General features: G+C 45.5%; 14 non-coding genes and 5 pseudogenes across 14 annotated transcripts; all 19 read left to right on the forward strand.

Moving 5' to 3' along the window:
* Window positions 1–149: 149 nt before the first annotated feature.
* Window positions 150–268, forward strand: LOC135600487 (5S ribosomal RNA). Its single transcript, XR_010482808.1, has one exon. It is a non-coding gene; the product is annotated as a 5S ribosomal RNA (ribosomal RNA).
* Window positions 269–618: 350 nt separating this feature from the next.
* LOC135601580 (5S ribosomal RNA) lies at window positions 619–737 on the forward strand. The gene has a single exon (XR_010483870.1). It is a non-coding gene; the product is annotated as a 5S ribosomal RNA (ribosomal RNA).
* Window positions 738–1087: 350 nt separating this feature from the next.
* Window positions 1088–1206, forward strand: LOC135600346 (5S ribosomal RNA). Its single transcript, XR_010482669.1, has one exon. It is a non-coding gene; the product is annotated as a 5S ribosomal RNA (ribosomal RNA).
* Window positions 1207–1556: 350 nt separating this feature from the next.
* LOC135599749 (5S ribosomal RNA) lies at window positions 1557–1675 on the forward strand. Its single transcript, XR_010482092.1, has one exon. It is a non-coding gene; the product is annotated as a 5S ribosomal RNA (ribosomal RNA).
* Window positions 1676–2025: 350 nt separating this feature from the next.
* LOC135601569 (5S ribosomal RNA) lies at window positions 2026–2144 on the forward strand. Its single transcript, XR_010483859.1, has one exon. It is a non-coding gene; the product is annotated as a 5S ribosomal RNA (ribosomal RNA).
* Window positions 2145–2494: 350 nt separating this feature from the next.
* Window positions 2495–2613, forward strand: LOC135601804 (5S ribosomal RNA). The gene has a single exon (XR_010483921.1). It is a non-coding gene; the product is annotated as a 5S ribosomal RNA (ribosomal RNA).
* A 10214-nt stretch (window positions 2614–12827) lies between these two features.
* LOC135599681 (5S ribosomal RNA) lies at window positions 12828–12946 on the forward strand. The gene has a single exon (XR_010482027.1). It is a non-coding gene; the product is annotated as a 5S ribosomal RNA (ribosomal RNA).
* A 349-nt stretch (window positions 12947–13295) lies between these two features.
* LOC135599389 (5S ribosomal RNA) lies at window positions 13296–13414 on the forward strand. Its single transcript, XR_010481883.1, has one exon. It is a non-coding gene; the product is annotated as a 5S ribosomal RNA (ribosomal RNA).
* A 349-nt stretch (window positions 13415–13763) lies between these two features.
* LOC135604430 (5S ribosomal RNA) lies at window positions 13764–13882 on the forward strand (annotated as a pseudogene).
* Window positions 13883–14231: 349 nt separating this feature from the next.
* On the forward strand, window positions 14232–14350 carry LOC135603918 (5S ribosomal RNA; annotated as a pseudogene).
* A 350-nt stretch (window positions 14351–14700) lies between these two features.
* Window positions 14701–14819, forward strand: LOC135601534 (5S ribosomal RNA). Its single transcript, XR_010483825.1, has one exon. It is a non-coding gene; the product is annotated as a 5S ribosomal RNA (ribosomal RNA).
* A 350-nt stretch (window positions 14820–15169) lies between these two features.
* On the forward strand, window positions 15170–15288 carry LOC135600528 (5S ribosomal RNA). Its single transcript, XR_010482848.1, has one exon. It is a non-coding gene; the product is annotated as a 5S ribosomal RNA (ribosomal RNA).
* A 350-nt stretch (window positions 15289–15638) lies between these two features.
* LOC135600582 (5S ribosomal RNA) lies at window positions 15639–15757 on the forward strand. The gene has a single exon (XR_010482900.1). It is a non-coding gene; the product is annotated as a 5S ribosomal RNA (ribosomal RNA).
* Window positions 15758–16107: 350 nt separating this feature from the next.
* On the forward strand, window positions 16108–16226 carry LOC135600620 (5S ribosomal RNA). Its single transcript, XR_010482939.1, has one exon. It is a non-coding gene; the product is annotated as a 5S ribosomal RNA (ribosomal RNA).
* Window positions 16227–16575: 349 nt separating this feature from the next.
* LOC135604150 (5S ribosomal RNA) lies at window positions 16576–16694 on the forward strand (annotated as a pseudogene).
* Window positions 16695–17044: 350 nt separating this feature from the next.
* Window positions 17045–17163, forward strand: LOC135603889 (5S ribosomal RNA; annotated as a pseudogene).
* Window positions 17164–17513: 350 nt separating this feature from the next.
* LOC135602446 (5S ribosomal RNA) lies at window positions 17514–17632 on the forward strand (annotated as a pseudogene).
* Window positions 17633–17982: 350 nt separating this feature from the next.
* LOC135599928 (5S ribosomal RNA) lies at window positions 17983–18101 on the forward strand. The gene has a single exon (XR_010482266.1). It is a non-coding gene; the product is annotated as a 5S ribosomal RNA (ribosomal RNA).
* Window positions 18102–18451: 350 nt separating this feature from the next.
* Window positions 18452–18570, forward strand: LOC135600972 (5S ribosomal RNA). Its single transcript, XR_010483280.1, has one exon. It is a non-coding gene; the product is annotated as a 5S ribosomal RNA (ribosomal RNA).
* Window positions 18571–18736: the final 166 nt, after the last annotated feature.

An 18736-nucleotide genomic window follows, 5' to 3' on the forward strand; every position in this document is an offset into this window, starting at 1 on the left:
GTCGTCGGGCTATGGCTCGGAGAGAGCTTGCAATAGGGATTTTGTGACCGTTCGAGAAAGCGTCGACGGTTTCGTGACGGGTAAGAGGCTCTTGACGTTGATGCACCGACCGCGACATTCACATAGGCGAGGGACGAAGCATGCGAAACGGGTGCGATAATGCCAGCACTAAATCACCGGATCCCATCAGAACTCTGAAGTTAAGCGTGCTTGGGCAAAAGTAGTACTAGGATGGGTGACCCCCTAGTAAGTCCTCGTGTTGCACTCCTTTTTGCATCCCGAGATACGAAACATCTCCCGTAGAGCTCCGAGATGATTGTTTTGGGGCACGAAATTTGCCATGACCGCTACGCTATCAGTATCGAGGGGCTCTGAGAGAGCTTTCCGGATTGGGGTCGCAATAGCGATTCCGAGATCGTTCTAGAAAGTGCCGATGGTTTCGGCATGCGCTTCCCGTGATCGATACGCAGTCGTCGGGCTAGGGCTCGGAGAGAGCTTGTAATAGGGATTTCGTGAACATTCGAGAAAGCGCAGATGGTTTCGTGATGGGCAAGAGGCTCTGGACGTTGATGCGCCGACCGCGACGTGCACATAGGCGAGGGACGAAGCACGCTAAACGGGTGCGATAATGCAAGCACTAAATCACCGGATCCCATTAGAACTCCGAAGTTAAGCGTGCTTGGGCAAGAGTAGTACTAGGATTTGTGACCCCCTGGGAAGTCCTCGTGTTGCACTCCTTTTTGCATCCCGAGATACGAAACATCTCCGGTAGAGCTATGAGACGATTGTTTTGGGGCTCGAAATGTGCCGTGACCGCTACGCTGTCAGTATCGAGGGGCTCGGAGAGAGCTTTCCGGATTGGGGTCGTAATAGCGATTCCGAGATCGCTTTAGAAAGTGCCGCTGGTTTCGGCACGCGCTTGCCGTGACTGATACGCAGTCGTCGGGCTAGGGCTTGGAGAGAGCTTGCAATAGGGATTTCGTGAACGTTCGCGAAAGCGTCGACGGGTTCGTGATGGGCAAGAGGCTCCGGACGTTGATGCGCCGACTGCGACGTGCACATAGGCGAGGGAAGAAGCATGCGAAACGGGTGCGATAATGCCAGCACTAAATCACCGGATCCCATTAGAACTCCGAAGTTAAGCGTGCTTGGGCAAAAGTATTTCTAGGATGGGTGACCCCCTGGGAAGTCCTCGTGTTGCACTCCTTTTTGCATCCCGAGATACGAAACATCTCCCGTAGAGCTCCGAGATGATTGTTTTGGGGCTCGAAATTTGCCATGACCGCAACGCTGTCAGTATCGAGTGGCTCGGAGAGAGCTTTCTGGATTGGGGTCGCAATAGCGATTCCGAGATCGTTCTAGAAAGTGCCGATGGTTTCGGCACGCGCTTGCCGTGACCGATACGCAGTCGTCGGGCTAGGGCTTGGAGAGAGCTTGCAATAGGGATTTCGTGAACATTCGAGAAAGCGCCGACGGTTTCGTGACGGGCAAGAGGCTCCGGACGTTGATGCACCGACCGCGACGCGCACATAGGCGAGGGACGACGCATGCGAAACGGGTGCGATAATGCCATCACTAAATCACCGGATCCCATCAGAACTCCGAAGTTAAGCGTGCTTGGGCAAGAGTAGTACTAGGATGGGTGACCCCCTGGGAAGTCCTCGTGTTGCACTCCTTTTTGCATCCCGAGATACGAAACATCTCCCGTAGACCTCCGAGACGATTGTTTTGGGGCTCGGAATTTGTCGTGACAGGTACGCAGTCAGTATCGAGGGGCTCGGAGAGAACTTTCCGGATTGGGGTCGCAATAGCGATTCCGAGATCGTTCTAGAAAGTGCCGATGGGTTCGGCACGCGCTTGCCGTGACCGATACGCAGTCGTCGGGCTAGGGCTCGGAGAGAGCTTACAATAGGGATTTCGTGAACGTTCGATAAAGCGTCGACGATTTTGTGACGGCCAAGAGGCTCCGGACGTTGATGCGCCGACCGCGACGCGCACATAGGCGAGGGACGAAGCACGCGAAACGGGTGCGATAATGCCAGCACTAAATCACCGGATCCCATCAAAACACCGAAGTTAAGCATGCTTGGGCCAGAGTAGTACTAGGATGGGTGACCCCTTGGGAAGTGCTCGTGTTGCACTCCTTTTTGCATCCCGAGATACGAAACATCTCCCGTAGAGCTCCGAGACGATTGTTTTGGGGCTGGAAATTAGCTGTGACCACTACGTAGTCAGTATCGAGGGGCTCGGAGTGAGCTTTCCGGATTGGGGTCGCAATAGCGATTCCGAGATCGTTCTAGAAAGTGCCGATGGTTTCGGCACGTGCTTGCCATGACCGATACGCAGTCGTCGGGCTAGGGCTCGGAGAGAGCTTGCAATAGGGATTTCGTGAACATTCGAGAAAGCGCAGACGGTTTCGTGATGGGCAAGAGGCTCCGGACGTTGATGCGCCGACCGCGACGTGCACATAGGCGAGGGACGAAGCACACGAAACAGGTGCGATAATGCCAGCACTAAATCACTGGATCCCATCAGAACTCCGAAGTTAAGCGTGCTTGGGCAAGAGTAGTACTAGGATGGTTGACCCCCTGGGAAGTCCTCGTGTTGCACTCCTTTTTGCATCCCGAGATACGAAACATCTCCCGTAGAGCTCCGCGACGATTGTTTTGGGGCTCGAAATTTACCGTGACCGCTACGCTGTAACACCCCTCATTTCCGAATGTTCGTATAAATTTCCGGTGATAATGTAAGCATCTATTTTAATTGACAAGAGGTAGAAATAGAGTATGAATCCGAGGTAACTTATTTTTAAGATTTGGGAGATCTGTTCAAAAAAAAAAAAAGAAGAAAGAATCTGAGGACCTATATGTAAACCCTAAGGACCTAATCGTGAATATGATAAAAACAAGGACTAAACTGCAAAATGCACCAAATGACAAATCCCACCGCTTAAGCTTCTTTGCCTTCGTTCTTAAGGAAGCAGAGAAGGCAGCTCGTGGGTGATCAGGGAAAGAAAGAAAGAAAGAAAGAAGAAGAAGAAGAAGAAGAAGAGAAACAAAAATTGGGGCTTTTAGGGTTCTTGCTTTAATCTTTTCACTTCGGGTCAAAATTTCCAAAGGCAAGTATTCTAACCCCATCCTACATAAGTATTAGACTCTGTTTTTATGTTGATCCAAAATAAATTGAAAGATTTCTATTTAGAAACTAATATGTTTCTCTTTGGACATAGAACCATGGATTCTGAAATATTTTTGGTAAACTGACCCTTATACACTGTTTCAGCTATAAGTTTTAGTACAAAATGTGAATTTAGGCAAGAACTAATTTGTTTGAAATGAGACTCTTATATCTTTCTTTTTACACTGATTTTGTAAATTTTGGACACCGAATACTTACCCAAACATCTCTTTCAAATGAGCCTATAGACGCTGTAAAACAGGGTTCAAGATTTCTGACCTTTCGATACTAAAATGCCTATAACTCCCTGTTGAAAATCTTGATTTGTACCAAACTGATTTTATTTGAAACTAGACTTGAAAATATTTCTTTTTACATATAGTTTGAAAATTTTGGAGTTCAATTGCCCACCCTATCATCTGTTGAATCCGACCCTATAAATTCTGCAAAACAGTGATTGTGATTTTGACCTTGTGTTACCAAATCAGAGGTAACTCTGTGTTGGGAGCCCTGTTTCATATGAAATCTGTTCCATCAGAATATAGATTGATATATGGTTCGACCATAGCCTTCTTATGGGTATTGGAGCATAATTGTTATTCTGAAATATTTGTTTGATGTGCCACTGGAATTCTGTCCGAAATCGAGCTTTGGTCGATTTCGCGTATTCTGTTCCATTCCTTTGGATACTTGAATTCGTCTAACCTTCTTATTTGAATTGAGCTAAATATAATTGGATTCCCTGTACACTCTTTCTTCCATTTTCCTTTCTTATATGAATACATTTGTGAGAGATTTGTTCCTTGCGTCATATTGTTCTTAAAAAGGCACATGTAAGCTTCGTTGTTCCGCGTGTGCTTCCGATATATGCTACTTGTTGTTGAAACTGCCCTTTGTACGCTGGTGTGTGGGATTGTCTGGACCTTTGCCAGTAATGGTAAAGGGTATGCGCTTATTGCCCGCTATGTGGGGTCCCGTTATGTGGGATATTCTGGACCTTTGCCAGAAATTGTAAAGGGTATGCGCTTGTTGCCCGCTATGTGGGTATGTGCTTAGAGCCTGCGATGCTCTGCCGGCCCCCTTTGACTTCACTTAGACGTGGGTGGATGGAGCTCCCAGACGTGGGAGACTTTTGTCAGGTGGTCATTCAGAAATGGATGAATCACATTCTGACTGAGATCCCACTACACCCTCTATATGTTTGATATGACATCCAGAGTTTTGGTGAGTTATTTCTGTTTATGCTCTGGATAAGAATGATAAGATTGCAACGTCAAGGACGACGTTTGAGCTTCTGTACGATATCTGTGTTTGATATGCTCTGAAATGCTTCATTCACTATTGATTTTGCTTCATAATGTTCCATATGCCGTTGATATGCTTTGGAACATTTCATATGCCATTGATAAGCTCCGATATGTTTCCTTGTTTCTGATATGCTCCAATTACTCTATGCCCCATCTGTCAGGAACCAAATATGTAAGATTGAAAGGACAATTGTGTTTCTGCTCCTAATGATATTATGTTTACGAAATCGTATATTCTGCTTTGTGTTTTGAAACTGTATCTCTTTGGAAATTGTACTATTTTGATATGGATATGTTAGTCACTTGCTGAGCTCTTTATGCTCACCCCGTTTGTTGATAAATTTTTCAGGATAGCGTATCGCTTGCTTAAATGTTAAGATTGGGCTGAGGCAGTGGAAAGATTAGAAGAGTTTGGGCAGAACTTTTGTTAGCATATATGTAGTTGTTGTATAAACTACCTTGCATCTAATGAAATGTGGCTATGAATCTAAACCTGTGGATTTTGTGTAAGTTAAAGGATCCCTCATGTATAAGGTTTTGGAATGTTAAATTAAATTCGTGTAATGATATGAACTTATGGTAAATCGTTGATTTTGGTGATTGCACAGATTTCCCCACTTGTGGATTTATTTTGTGGTTATTAGTTTGATGAGTTGAGTTTAGACTGTATGAAATCTCGAGTGATGTGTGCTATGTTTATGAATTGCACAGGGTTATGAATTGGTAGATTATAGAAGTTAAATTTTGATCTGAATGTTTTCTTAGTGACCTCAAATTTGTGTTTGGATCCTGGGTTAGTTATGATGAAAATTTTAAATATTGTCGATATTTTGAGGGGCGTGACAGAGGTGGTATCAGAGCATGATTTGAGAATCACTAAGAATATCATCTTTTTGAGGTTTATTGACTATCATTTAGAGATTGATCAAGAAAATGTCCTTTTGATGTTTTAGGAAGCGAGGATGACGAGATCATCTGGTTCTCCTGTTGCATCTACTGCTGATCAATTGAGTGGTATCATGCGGACTTTGGAGACTATGGCACAAGTGATGCAACAACAACAACAACCTGTCCAACAAGGAAGTAATGATGGAACAGAGACATCAAACCAGACGGGGTTTGGAATTGGACAGTTTAAGAAGCTTAGTCCTCCCAGTTTCAGTGGTGAGTCTGATCCAATGGTGGCAGAACGATGGATGATGCAGATAGAGAAAATATTTGATGCTTTAAATTACTCTAATGAACGAAAGGTTTTTCTTGCCACCTTTATGCTGGAAGGAGAAGCTGAACACTGGTGGAGAATGATTAAGAGGATGTCTGAAATCAAACATGAGCCAATGACCTGGAAGTTATTCCAAGAAAAGTTTAACGATAAATATTTTTCAGATTGTATGAGAGAGCAAAAAGAATTGGAGTTCTTGAATCTTATCCAGGGAAGTATGACGGTTACAAAGTATGAATCTAAATTCACTGAGCTCTTCAGGTTTGCCACACATATGACTGATGATGAATCTAGAAAGGCAAGAAGGTTTGAAAGGGGATTACGGCCGGCAATAAGAAGCCGAATGTCAGCTTTAAAATTACAAACATATGCTGATACAGTAGAAAGAGCTTTGAAAATTGAAAGAGACATGGAGGAAATTCAAGAAATCATTGGCAAGAACAAAAGGGACAAATTTACTAGCAAAAGCAGGAGAGAAAATGAATATGAAGATAGTAACAAGAGGTTTAAGACATCTGGATTTGAGAAAAGGAAACCATTAGGGAGGACTCAGTTATGTGCAAAATGCGGATTAAATCATGAAACAAGTCGGTGTTTTCGGGTGACTGGAGCATGTTTTGGTTGTGGAAAGCTAGGTCATCAACTAAGAGATTGCCCACTGAACAGGAAAAAAGAGCCACTGTCTCCTAGACCCTCAGCCCATGCTAGAGTGTACGCTATCACTGAACAAGATTCAAAAGCTTCTAAATCAGTGGTGGAAGGTATTCTTCATGTTTCTAAAAGAAATGCAAAAGTTTTGTTTGATCCCGGCTCCAACTTATCGTTTGTTTCAAAATACTTTGCTTGTCACTTGGATATTCCACCTAAACCCCTGGATTATATGTTATATGTAACAACTGCTGTTGGAGATTCATTGGCAACAAACTTGGTTTACCCATCTTGTTTGATCTCTATTGGAGACCATGAACTCTTTGCTGATTTGATTCTCCTAGAGATCCAGGGTTTTGATATTATACTTGGCATGGATTGGTTATCTTCTCATCACGCTAGTATTGATTGTTACAAAATAATAATTACTTTCTGCATACCAGATCAGCCTATATTTTTCCTTGAGGGCATTAAGCATGATTTGCCTCCTTGCTTAATATCAGCACTTCAAGCTTATCGTCTTATGCAGAAAGGTTGTTTTTGTTATATGGTGTGTGTAAAGGAGCATTCAAATCAGGAAACCCACCTAGATGAAATTTCAGTGGTCAAAGAATTCCCTGATGTATTCCCAGATGACCTGCCTGGTTTACCTCTAGATAGAGAGGGTGAATTTGCTATTGATCTAGTCCCCAGTACAACCCCAATATCTAAGCCTCCCTACAGAATGGCACCACTCGAGCTAGAAGAATTAAAGAAGCAAATGCAAGAATTATTAGATAAGGGTTTCATACGACCCAGTGTATCCCCATGAGGTGCTCCGGTACTATTAGTGAAGAAGAAGGATGGAACATTAAGGCTTTGTATTGATTATAGACAGTTGAATCAGGCGACCATCAAAAACAAGTATCCCATACCTAGAATTGATGATTTGTTTGATCAATTGCAGGGTGCATAAGTATTCTCTAAGATTGACCTGAGGTCAGGTTACTATCAGTTGAGGATCAAAGAGGAGGATATTTTGAAAACAGCTTTCAGAACTCGATATGGTCATTATGAATTCTTGGTGATGCCTTTTGGTTTGACTAATGCCCCTGCAGCTTTTATGGAACTAATGAATAGGATATTTCAACCGCTCTTGGGTATCTGTGTAATTGTATTTATTGATGACATATTGGTGTATTCAAGAGTAATCAGGAGCATGAGAAACACTTGAGAGATGTGTTGTACATACTAAGAGAAAAGAAGTTGTATGCGAAGTTCAGCAAATGTGAATTTTGGTTGAATGAAGTTGCTTTCTTAGGCCATGTGATTTCAGGGAAGGGTATATCTGTTGATCCAAGGAAAATAGAAGCTGTAGTTGAATGGGAAGTACCAACAAATGTAACAGAGGTTAGAAGTTTCTTGGGCATGGCAGGTTATTACAGGAGATTTGTGGAGGGATTTTCTCGAATTGCTCAACCTCTCACCAAACTCACTAAGAAGAATATGAAATTTGTATGGGGTGATGATTGTGAGCAAAGCTTTCAAGAGTTAAAAAGAAGATTGACTAGTGCCCCTATTCTCACTATTCCAAGTGGTAGTGAGGGATTTGTAGTTTATACTGATGCTTCAAGAAAGGGCTTAGGATGTGTTTTGATGCAGGAAGGGAGAGTAATTGCTTATACTTCTAGGCAACTTAAAGGTTATGAATTGAATTATCCAACTCATAATTTGGAATTAGCAGCAATCATTTTTGCTCTAAAGATTTGGAGACATTATTTGTATGGTCGACAGTTTGAAATTTTCACTGATCACAAGAGTTTAAAATATATTTTCACTCAGAAGGAGTTGAACATGAGGCAGCGAAGATGGATAGAACTTCTGAAGGATTATGATTGTGCCATCTGTTATCACCCAGGCAAGGCCAATGTTGTAGCTGATGCACTTAGTAGGAAATCTACAAGTTTTATGGCTAGTCTGGTCGTGAACCAATGGAAGCTAATAGAAGAAAATTTTGATTTGAAAGCTTTGAGGAAAGAGCAAGACTCGATGATTTTGATGGCCTCCATTCAAGTGCAGTCTGATCTTATGCAACAAATTAAGGAAGGACAATTACGAGATCCACATTTAATCTACTTGAGGAGTGAAGTAGAAAAGAGATTGAAGCCACAATTTCAAATTTCAAAGGATGGCCTATTGAGATTTGGGGAGAGAATATGTGTACCAAATGAACTAGATATCAAGAATCAAATCCTAACTGAAAGTCATACTTCAAAGTACACCCTACACCCTGGGAGCACTAAGATGTATAGAGATCTTCAAAGTCATTATTGGTGGGAAGGCATGAAGAAGAAAATTGCAATGTATGTTTCAAAATGTTTGACGTGTCAGCAAATCAAAGTAGAACACCAAAGACCTGGAGGGTTACTGCAACCTTTAGTTATTCCTGAATGGAAATGGGAATGTATTACTATGGACTTTGTTTCGGGACTACCCAGAACCTCGAGGAAGCATGATGCTATTTGGGTTATCATTGATAGGTTAACAAAATCTGCACATTTCCTACCGATTAATATGACTTATTCGCTTGATAGACTTGCAGATTTATATGTTAATGAAATAGTAAGACTTCATGGTATTCCAAAGGAGATCATCTCTGATAGAGACTCCAGATTTCTCTCTAGATTCTGGAGAAGATTACAGGAATCTATGGGTACTAAAGTCAAGTTTAGTACTGCATATCATCCTCAAACTGATGGTCAGTCAGAGAGAACAATTCAAACACTTGAGGATTTGCTTAGAGCCTATGTTATGGATTGGAAAGGTGAATGGGATAAGGATATTTCACTTGTTGAGTTCACGTATAATAATAGTTATCATTCAAGTATTCAGATGGCTCCTTATGAAGCTCTATATGGGCGAAAGTGCATAACACCTATAGGTTGGGAGGAAGTTGGAGACAGAAAGTTGTTAGCACCGGACAAGGTACAAGAAACTACCGAGAAAATTCAAGTTATAAGGAAAAGGTTAAAAGCTGCTCAGAGTCGTCAAAAGAGTTATGCCGACACTAGGAGACGAGATATTGAGTTTGAAATTGGAGATTTTGTATTCTTAAAAGTCTCCCCTTCCAAAGGCATTATAAGGTTTGGGAAGAAAGGAAAATTAAGCCCAAGATTTATTGGACCTTTTGAGGTTCTTGAGAGGGTTGGTTATGTCGCTTACAGGATTGCCTTGCCACCAGCATTGAGCCATGTCCATGATATATTTCATGTCTCGATGATTAGAAAGTATATGTATGACCCTTCTCACATCATTAAGTATGAGCTGGTGGAGATCGATAAAGATTTATCCTATATGGAAGAGCCTATTCAGATTATTGATAAGAAAGAAAAAGTCCTAAGGAATCGGGTCATCTCACTGGTTCAAGTAATTTGGAGACATCATTCTGGAGAGGAGACAACTTGGGAGCTAGAAGAGGAAATGAAAAAGGTGTATCCTCGTCTTTTTATCGAATAGAGGTACGATAAATTTAGAGGACTAAATTTTTCTTTTAAGGGGGGGAGAGTGTAACACCCCTCATTTCCGAATGTTCGTATAAATTTCTGGTGATAATGTAAGCATCTATTTTAATTGACAAGAGGTAGAAATAGAGTATGAATCCGAGGTAACTTATTTTTAAGATTTGGGAGATCTGTTCAAAAAAAAAAAAAAAAAAAAGAATCTGAGGACCTATATGTAAACCCTAAGGACCTAATCGTGAATATAATTAAAAACAAGGACTAAACTGTAAAATGTACCAAATGACAAATCCCACCGCTTAAGCTTCTCTGCCTTCGTTCTTAAGGAAGCAGAGAAGGCAGCTCGTGGGTGATCAGGGAAAGAAAGAAAGAAAGAAAGAAGAAGAAGAAGAAGAAGAAGAAGAAGAAGAAGAAGAAGAAGAAGAAGAGAAACAAAAATTGGGGCTTTTAGGGTTCTTGCTTTAATCTTTTCACTTCGGGTCAAAATTTCCAAAGGCAAGTGTTCTAACCCCATCCTACAGAAGTATTAGACTCTGTTTTTATGTTGATCCAAAATAAATTGAAAGATTTCTATTTAGAAACTAATATGTTTCTCTTTGGACATAGAACCATGGATTCTGAAATATTTTTGGTAAACTGACCCCTATACACTGTTTCAGCTATAAGTTTTAGTACAAAACGTGAATTTAGGCAAAAACTATTTTTTTTGAAATTAGACTCTTATATCTTTCTTTTAACACTGATTTTGTAAATTTTGGACACCGAATACTTACCCAAACATCTCTTTCAAATGAGCCTATAGACGCTGTAAAACAGGGTTCATGATTTCTGACCTTTCGATACTAAAATGCCTATAACTCCCTGTTGAAAATCTTGATTTGTACCAAACTGATTCTATTTGAAATTAGACTTGAAAATATTTCTTTTGAAATATAGTTTGAAAATTTTGGAGTTCAATTGCCCACCCTATCATCTGTTGAATCCGACCCTATAAATTCTACAAAACAGTGATTGTGATTTTGACCTTGTGTTACCAAATCAGAGGTAACTCTGTGTTGGGAGCCCTGTTTCATACGAAATCTGTTCCATCAGAATATAGATTGATATATGGTTCGACCATAGCCTTCTTATGGGTATTGGAGCATAATTGTTATTCTGAAATATTTGTTTGATGTGCCACTGAAATTCTGTCCGAAATCGAGCTTTGGTCGATTTCGCGTATTCTGTTTCATTCCTTTGGATACTTGAATTCGTCTAACCTTCTTATTTGAATTGAGCTAAATATAATTGGATTCCCTGTACACTCTTGCTTCCATTTTTCTTTCTTATATGAATACATTTGTGAGAGATTTGTTCCTTGCGTCATATTGTTCTTAAAAAGGCACATGTAAGCTTCGTTGTTCCGCGTGTGCTTCCGATATATGCTACTTGATGTTGAAACTGCCCTTTGTACTCTGGTGTGTGGGATTGTCTGGACCTTTGCCAGTAATGGTAAAGGGTATGCGCTTATTGCCCGCTATGTGGGGTCCCGTTATGTGGGATATTCTGGACCTTTGCCAGAAATGGTAAAGGGTATGCGCTTGTTGCCCGCTATGTGGGTATGTGCTTAGAGCCTGCGATGCTCTGCCGGCCCCCTTTGACTTCACCTAGACGTGGGTGGATGGAGCTCCCAGACGTGGGAGACTTTTGTCAGGTGGTCATTCAGAAATGGATGAATCACATTCTGACTGAGATCCCACTACACCCTCTATATGTTTGATATGACATCCAGAGTTTTGGTGAGTTATTTCTGTTTATGCTCTGGATAAGAATGATAAGATTGCAACGTCAAGGACGACGTTTGAGCTTCTGTACGATATCTGTATTTGATATGCTCTGAAATGCTTCATTCACTGTTGATTTTGCTTCGTAATGTTCCATATGCCGTTGATATGCTTTGGAACATTTCATATGCCATTGATAAGCTCCGATATGTTTCCTTGTTTCTGATATGCTCCAATTACTCTATGCCCCATCTGTCAGGAACCAAATATGTAAGATTGAAAGGACAATTGTGTTTCTACTCCTAATGATATTATGTTTACGAAATCGTATATTCTGCTTTGTGTTTTGAAACTGTATCTCTTTGAAAATTGTACTATTTTGATATGGATATGTTAGTCACTTGCTGAGCTCTTTATGCTCACCCCGTTTGTTGATAAATTTTTCAGGATAGCGTATCGCTTGCTTAAATGTTAAGATTCGGCTGAGGCAGTGGAAAGATTAGAAGACTTTGGGCAGAACTTTTGTTAGCATATATGTAGTTGTTGTATAAACTACCTTGCATCTAATGAAATGTGGCTATGAATCTAAACCTGCGGATTTTGTGTAAGTTAAAGGATCCCTCATGTATAGGGTTTTGGAATGTTAAATTAAATTCGTGTAATGATATGAACTTATGGTAAATCGTTGATTTTGGTGATTGCACATATTTCCCCACTTGTGGATTTATTTTGTGGTTATTAGTTTGATGAGTTGAGTTTAGACTGTATGAAATCTCGAGTGATGTGTGCTATGTTTATGAATTGCACAGGGTTATGAATTGGTAGATTATAGAAGTGAAATTTTAATCTGAATGTTTTCTTAGTGACCTCAAATTTGTGTTTGGATCCTAGGTTAGTTATGATGAAAATTTTAAATATTGTCGATATTTTGAGGGGCGTGACATACGCTGTTTGTATCGAGGGGCTCGGAGAGAGCTTTCCGGATTGGGGTCGCAATAGCGATTCCGAGATCGTTCTAGAAAGTGCCGATGGTTTCGGCACGCGCTTGCCGTGACCGATACGCAGTCGTCGGGCTAGGGCTCGGAGAGAGCTTGCAATAGGGATTTCGTGAACATTCGAGAAAGCGCCGACGGTTTCGTGACGGGCAAGAGGCTCCGGACGTTGATGCGCCGACCGCGATGCACACATAGGCGAGGGACGAAGCACGCGAAATGGGTGCGATAATGCCAGCACTAAATCACCGGATCCCATCAGAACTCTGAAGTTAAGCGTGCTTGGGGAAGAGTAGTACTAGGATGGGTGACCCCCGGGGAAGTCCTCATGTTGCACTCCTTTTTGCATCCCGAGATACGAAACATCTCCCGTAGAGCTCCGAGACGATTGTTTTGGGGCTGGAAATTTGCTGTGATCGCTACGCAGTCAGTATCAAGGGGCTCGGAGAGAGCTTTCCGGATTGGGTAACAATAGCGATTCCGAGATCGTTCTAGAAAGTGCCGATGGTTTCAGCACGCGCTTGCCGTGACCGATACGCAGTCGTCGGGCTAGGGCTCGGAGAGAGCTTGCAATAGGGATTTCGTGAATGTTCGAGAAAGCGCCGACGGTTTCGTGACGGGCAAGAGGCTCCGGACGTTGATGCGCCGACCGCGACGTGCACATAGGCGAGGGACGAAGCACGCGAAACAGGTGCGATAATGCCAGCACTAAATCATCGGATCCCATCAGAACTCCGAAGTTAAGCGTGCTTGGGCAAAAGTAGTACTAGGATGGGTGACCCCCTGGGAAGTCCTCGTGTTGCACTCCTTTTTGCATCCCGAGATACGAAACATCTCCCGTAGAGCTCCGAGATGATTGTTTTGGGGCTCGAAATTTGCCGTGACCGCTATGCTGTCAGTATCGAGGGGATCGGAGAGAGCTTTCCGGATTGGGGTCGCAATAGCGATTCCAAGATCGTTCTAGAATGTGCTGATGGTTTCGGCACGTGCTTGCCGTGACGATACGCAGTCGTCGGGCGAGGGCTCGGAGAGAGCTTGCAATAGGGATTTCGTGAACGTTCGAGAAAGCGCCGACGGTTTCGTGATGGGCAAGAGGCTCCGGACGCTGATGCGCCGACTGCGACGTGCACATAGGCGAGGGGCGAAGCACGCGAAACGGGTGCGATAATGCCAGCACTAAATCACCGGAACCCATCAAAATAGCGAAGTTAAGCGTACTTGGGCAAAAGTAGTACTAGGATGGGTGACCCCCTGGGAAGTCCTCGTGTTGCACTCCTTTTTGCATCCCGAGATACGAAACATCTCCCGTAGAGCTCCGAGATGATTGTTTTGGGGCTCGAAATTTGCCGTGACCGCTATGCTGTCAGTATCGAGGGGATCGGAGAGAGCTTTCCGGATTGGGGTCGCAATAGCGATTCCAAGATCGTTCTAGAATGTGCTGATGGTTTCGGCACGTGCTTGCCGTGACGATACGCAGTCGTCGGGCGAGGGCTCGGAGAGAGCTTGCAATAGGGATTTCGTGAACGTTCGAGAAAGCGCCGACGGTTTCGTGATGGGCAAGAGGCTCCGGACGCTGATGCGCCGACTGCGACGTGCACATAGGCGAGGGACGAAGCACGCGAAACGGGTGCGATAATGCCAGCACTAAATCACCGGAACCCATCAAAACAGCGAAGTTAAGCGTACTTGGGCCAGAGTAGTACTAGGATGGGTGACCCCCTGGGAAGTGCTCGTGTTGCACTCCTTTTTGCATCCCGAGATACGAAACATCTCTCGTAGAGCTCCGAGACGATTGTTTTGGGGCTCGGAATTTGCCGTGACCGCTACGCTGTCAGTATCGAGGGGCTCGGAGAGAGCTTTACGGATTGGTGTCGCAATAGTGATTCCGAGATCTTTCTAGAAAGTGCCGATGGTTTCGGCACGCGCTTGCCGTGACTGATACGCAGTCGTCGGGTGAGGGCTCGGAGAGAGCTTGCAATAGGGATTTCGTGAACGTTCGAGAAAGCGCCGACGGTTTCGTGACGGGCAAGAGGGTTCGGACGTTGATCCGCCGACCGCGACGTGCACATAGGCGAGGGACGAAGCATGCGAAACGGGTGCGATAATGCCAGCACTAAATCATCGGATCCCATCAAAACACCGAAGTTAAGCGTGCTTGGGCCAGAGTAGTACTACGATGGGTGACCCCCTGGGAAGTGCTCGTGTTGCACTCCTTTTTGCATCCCGGGATACGAAACATCTCCCATAGAGCTCTGAGATGATTGTTTTGGGGTTGGAAATTTGCTGTGACCGCTACGCTGTCAGTATCGAGGGGCTTGGAGAGAGCTTTCCGGATTGGGGTCGCAATAGCGATTCTGAGATCGTTCAAGAAAGTGCCGATGGTTTCGGCACGCGCTTGCCGTGACCGATACGCAATCGTCGGGCTAGGGCTCGGAGAGAGCTTGCAATAGGGATTTCGTGAACGTTCGAGAAAGCGCCGACGGTTTCGTGACGGGCAAGAGGCTCCGAACGTTGATGCGCCGACCGCGACGTGCACATAGGCGAGGGACGAAGCACTCGAAACGGGTGCGATAATGCGAGCACTAAATCACCGGATCCCATCAGAACTCCGAAGTTAAGCGTGCTTGGGCAAAAGTAGCACTAGGATGGGTGACCCCCTGGGAAGTCCTCGTGTTGCACTCCATTTTGCATCCCGAGATACGAAACATCTCCTATAGAGCTCCGTATTGATTGTTTTGGGGCTCGAAATTTGTTGTGACCGCTACGCTGTCAGTATCGAGGGGCTCGGAGAGAGCTTTCCGGATTGGGGTCGCAATAACGATTCCGAGATCGTTCTAGAATGTGCTGATGGTTTCGGCACGCGTTTGCCGTGACCGAAACGCAATCGTCGGGCGAGGGCTCAGAGAGAGCTTGCAAAAGGGATTTCGTGAACGTTCGAGAAAGCGCCGACGGTTTCGTGACGGGCAAGAGGCTCCGGACGTTGATGCGCCGACCGCGACGTGCACATAGGCAAGGGACAAAGCACGCAAAACGGGTGCGATAATGCCAGCACTAAATCACCGGATCCCATCAAAACACCGAAGTTAAGCGTGCTTGGGCCAGAGTAGTACTACGATGGGTGACCCCCTGGGAAGTGCTCGTGTTGCACTCCTTTTTGCATCCCGGGATACGAAACATCTCCCGTAGAGCTCCGAGACGATTGTTTTGGGGCTGGAAATTTGCTGTGACCGCTACGCAGTCAGTATCGAGGGGCTTGGATAGAGCTTTCCGGATTGGGGTCGTAATAGCGATTCTGAGATCGTTCTAGAAAGTTTCGATGGTTTCGGCACGCGCTTGCCGTGACCGATATGCAGTCGTTGGGCTAGGGCTCGGAGAGAGCTTGCAATAGGGATTTCGTGAACGTTCGAGAAAGCGCCGACGGTTTCGTGACGGGCAAGAGGCTCCGAACGTTGATGCGCCGACCGCGACGTGCACATAGGCGAGGGACGAAGCACGCGAAACAGGTGCGATAATGCCAGCACTAAATCACCGGATCCCATCAGAACTCCGAAGTTAAGCGTGCTTGGGCAAAAGTAGTACTAGGATGGGTGACCCCCTGGGAAGTCCTCGTGTTGCACTCCATTTTGCATCCCGAGATACGAAACATCTCCCGTAGAGCTCCGAGATGATTGTTTTGGGGCTCGAAATTTGCCGTGACCGATACGCTGTCAGTATCGAGGGGCTCGGAGAGAGCTTTCCGGATTGGGTAACAATAGCGATTCCGAGATCGTTCTAGAATGTGCCGATCATTTCGGCACGCGCTTGCCGTGACCGATACGCAGTCGTCGGGCGAGGGCTCGGAGAGAACTTGCAATAGGGATTTCGTGAACGTTCGGGAAAGCGCTCACGGTTTCATGACGGGCAAGAGGCTCCGGACGCTGATGCGCCGATTGCGACGTGCACATAGGTGAGGGACGAAGCACGCGAAACGGGTGCGATAATGCCAGCACCAAATCACCGGAACCGATCAAAACTCCGAAGTTAAGCGTGCTTTGGCCATAGTAGTACTAGGATGGGTGACCCCATGGGAAGTGCTCGTGTTGCACTCCTTTTTGCATCCCGAGATACGAAACATCTCCCGTAGAGCTCCGAGACGATTGTTTTGGGGCTCGGAATTTGCCGTGACTGCTACGCTGTCAGTATCGAGGGGCTCGGAGAGAGCTTTCCGGATTGAGGTCGCAATAGCGATTCCGAGATCGTTCTAGAAAGTGCCGATGGTTTCGGCACGCACTTGCCGTGACCGATACGCAGTCGTCGGGCGAGGGCTCGAAGAGAGCTTGCAATAGGGATTTCGTGACCGTTCGAGAAAGCGCCGATGGTTTCGTGACGGGGAAGAGGCTCCGGACGTTGATGCGCCGACCGCGACGTGCACATAGGCGAGGGACGAAGCACGCGAAACGGGTGCGATAATGCTAGCACTAAATCACCGGATCCCATCAAAACACTGATGTTAAGAGTGCTTGGGCCAGAGTAGTACTACGATGGGTGACCCCCTATGAAGTGCTCGTGTTGCACTCCTTTTTACATCCCGGGATACGAAACATCTCCCGTAGAGCTCCGAGACGATTGTTTTGGGGCTGGAAATTTGCTGTGACCGCTACGCTGTCAGTATCGAGGGGCTTGGAGAGAGCTCTCCGGATTGGAGTCGCAATAGCGATTTTGAGATCGTTCTAGAAAGTGCCGATGGTTTCGGCACGCGCTTGCCGTGACCGATACGCAGTCGTCGGGCTAGGGCTCGGAGAGAGCTTACAAAAGGGATTTTGTGAACGTTCGAGAAAGCGCCGACGGTTTCGTGACGGGCAAGAGGCTCCGAACGTTGATGCGCCGACCGCGACGTGCACATAGGCGAGGGACGAAGCACGCGAAACGGGTGTGATAATGCCAACACTAAATCACCGGATCCCATCAGAACTCCGAAGTTAAGCGTGCTTGGGCAAACGTAGCACTAGGATGGGTGACCCCCGGGGAAGTCCTCGTGTTGCACTCCATTTTGCATCCCGAGATACGAAACATCTCCTGTAGAGCTCCGAGATGATTGTTTTGGGGCTCGAAATTTGTATTGACCGCTATGCTGTCAGAATCGAGGGGCTTGGAGAGAGCTTTCCGGATTGGGGTCGCAATAGCGATTCTGAGATCGATCTAGAAAGTTCCGATGGTTTCGGCACGCGCTTGCCGTGACCGATACGCAGTCGTTGGGCTAGGGCTCGGAGAGAGCTTGCAATAGGGATTTCGTGAACGGTAGAGAAAGCGCCGATGGTTTCGTGATGGGCAAGAGGCTCCGAACGTTGATGTGCCGACCGCGAAGTGCACATAGGCGAGGGACGAAGCACGCGAAACGGGTGCGATAATGCCAGCACGAAATCACCGGATCCCATCAGAACTCCGAAGTTAAGCGTGCTTGGGCAAAAGTAGTACTAGGATGGGTGACCCCCAGGTAAGTCCTCGTTTTGCACTCCATTTTGCATCCCGAGATATGAAACATCTCCCGTAGAGCTCCGAGATGATTGTTTTGGGGCTCGAAATTTGCCGTGACCAATACGCTGTTAGTATCGAGGGGCTCGGAGAGAGCTTTCCGGATTGGGGTTGCAATAGCGATTCCGAGATCATTCTAGAATGTGCTGATGGTTTCGGCATGCGCTTGCCGTGACCGATACGCAGTCGTCGGGCGAGGGCTCGGAGAGAGCTTGCAATAGGGATTTCGTGAACGTTCGAGAAAGCGCTCACGGCTTCATGACGGGTAAGAGGCTCCGGACGTTGATGCGCCGACCGCGACGTGCACATAGGCGAGGGACGAAGCACGCGAAACGGGTGCGATAATGCCAGCACCAAATCACCGGAACCCATCAAAACTCCGATGTTAAGCGTGCTTGGGCCAGAGTAGTACTAGGATGGGTGACCCCCTGGGAAGTGCTCGTGTTGCACTCCTTTTTGCATCCCGAGATACGAAACATCTCCCGTAGAGCTCCGAGACGATTGTTTTGGGGCTCGGAATTTGCCGTGACCACTACGCTGTCAGTATCGAGGGGCTTGGAGAGAGCTTTCCGGATTGGGGTCGCAATAGCGATTCTAAGATCGTTCTAGAAATTTCCGA

Source organism: Musa acuminata, chromosome BXJ2-1 (genome assembly GCF_036884655.1).
Source record: "Musa acuminata AAA Group cultivar baxijiao chromosome BXJ2-1, Cavendish_Baxijiao_AAA, whole genome shotgun sequence".
Taxonomy (NCBI): domain Eukaryota; kingdom Viridiplantae; phylum Streptophyta; class Magnoliopsida; order Zingiberales; family Musaceae; genus Musa; species Musa acuminata.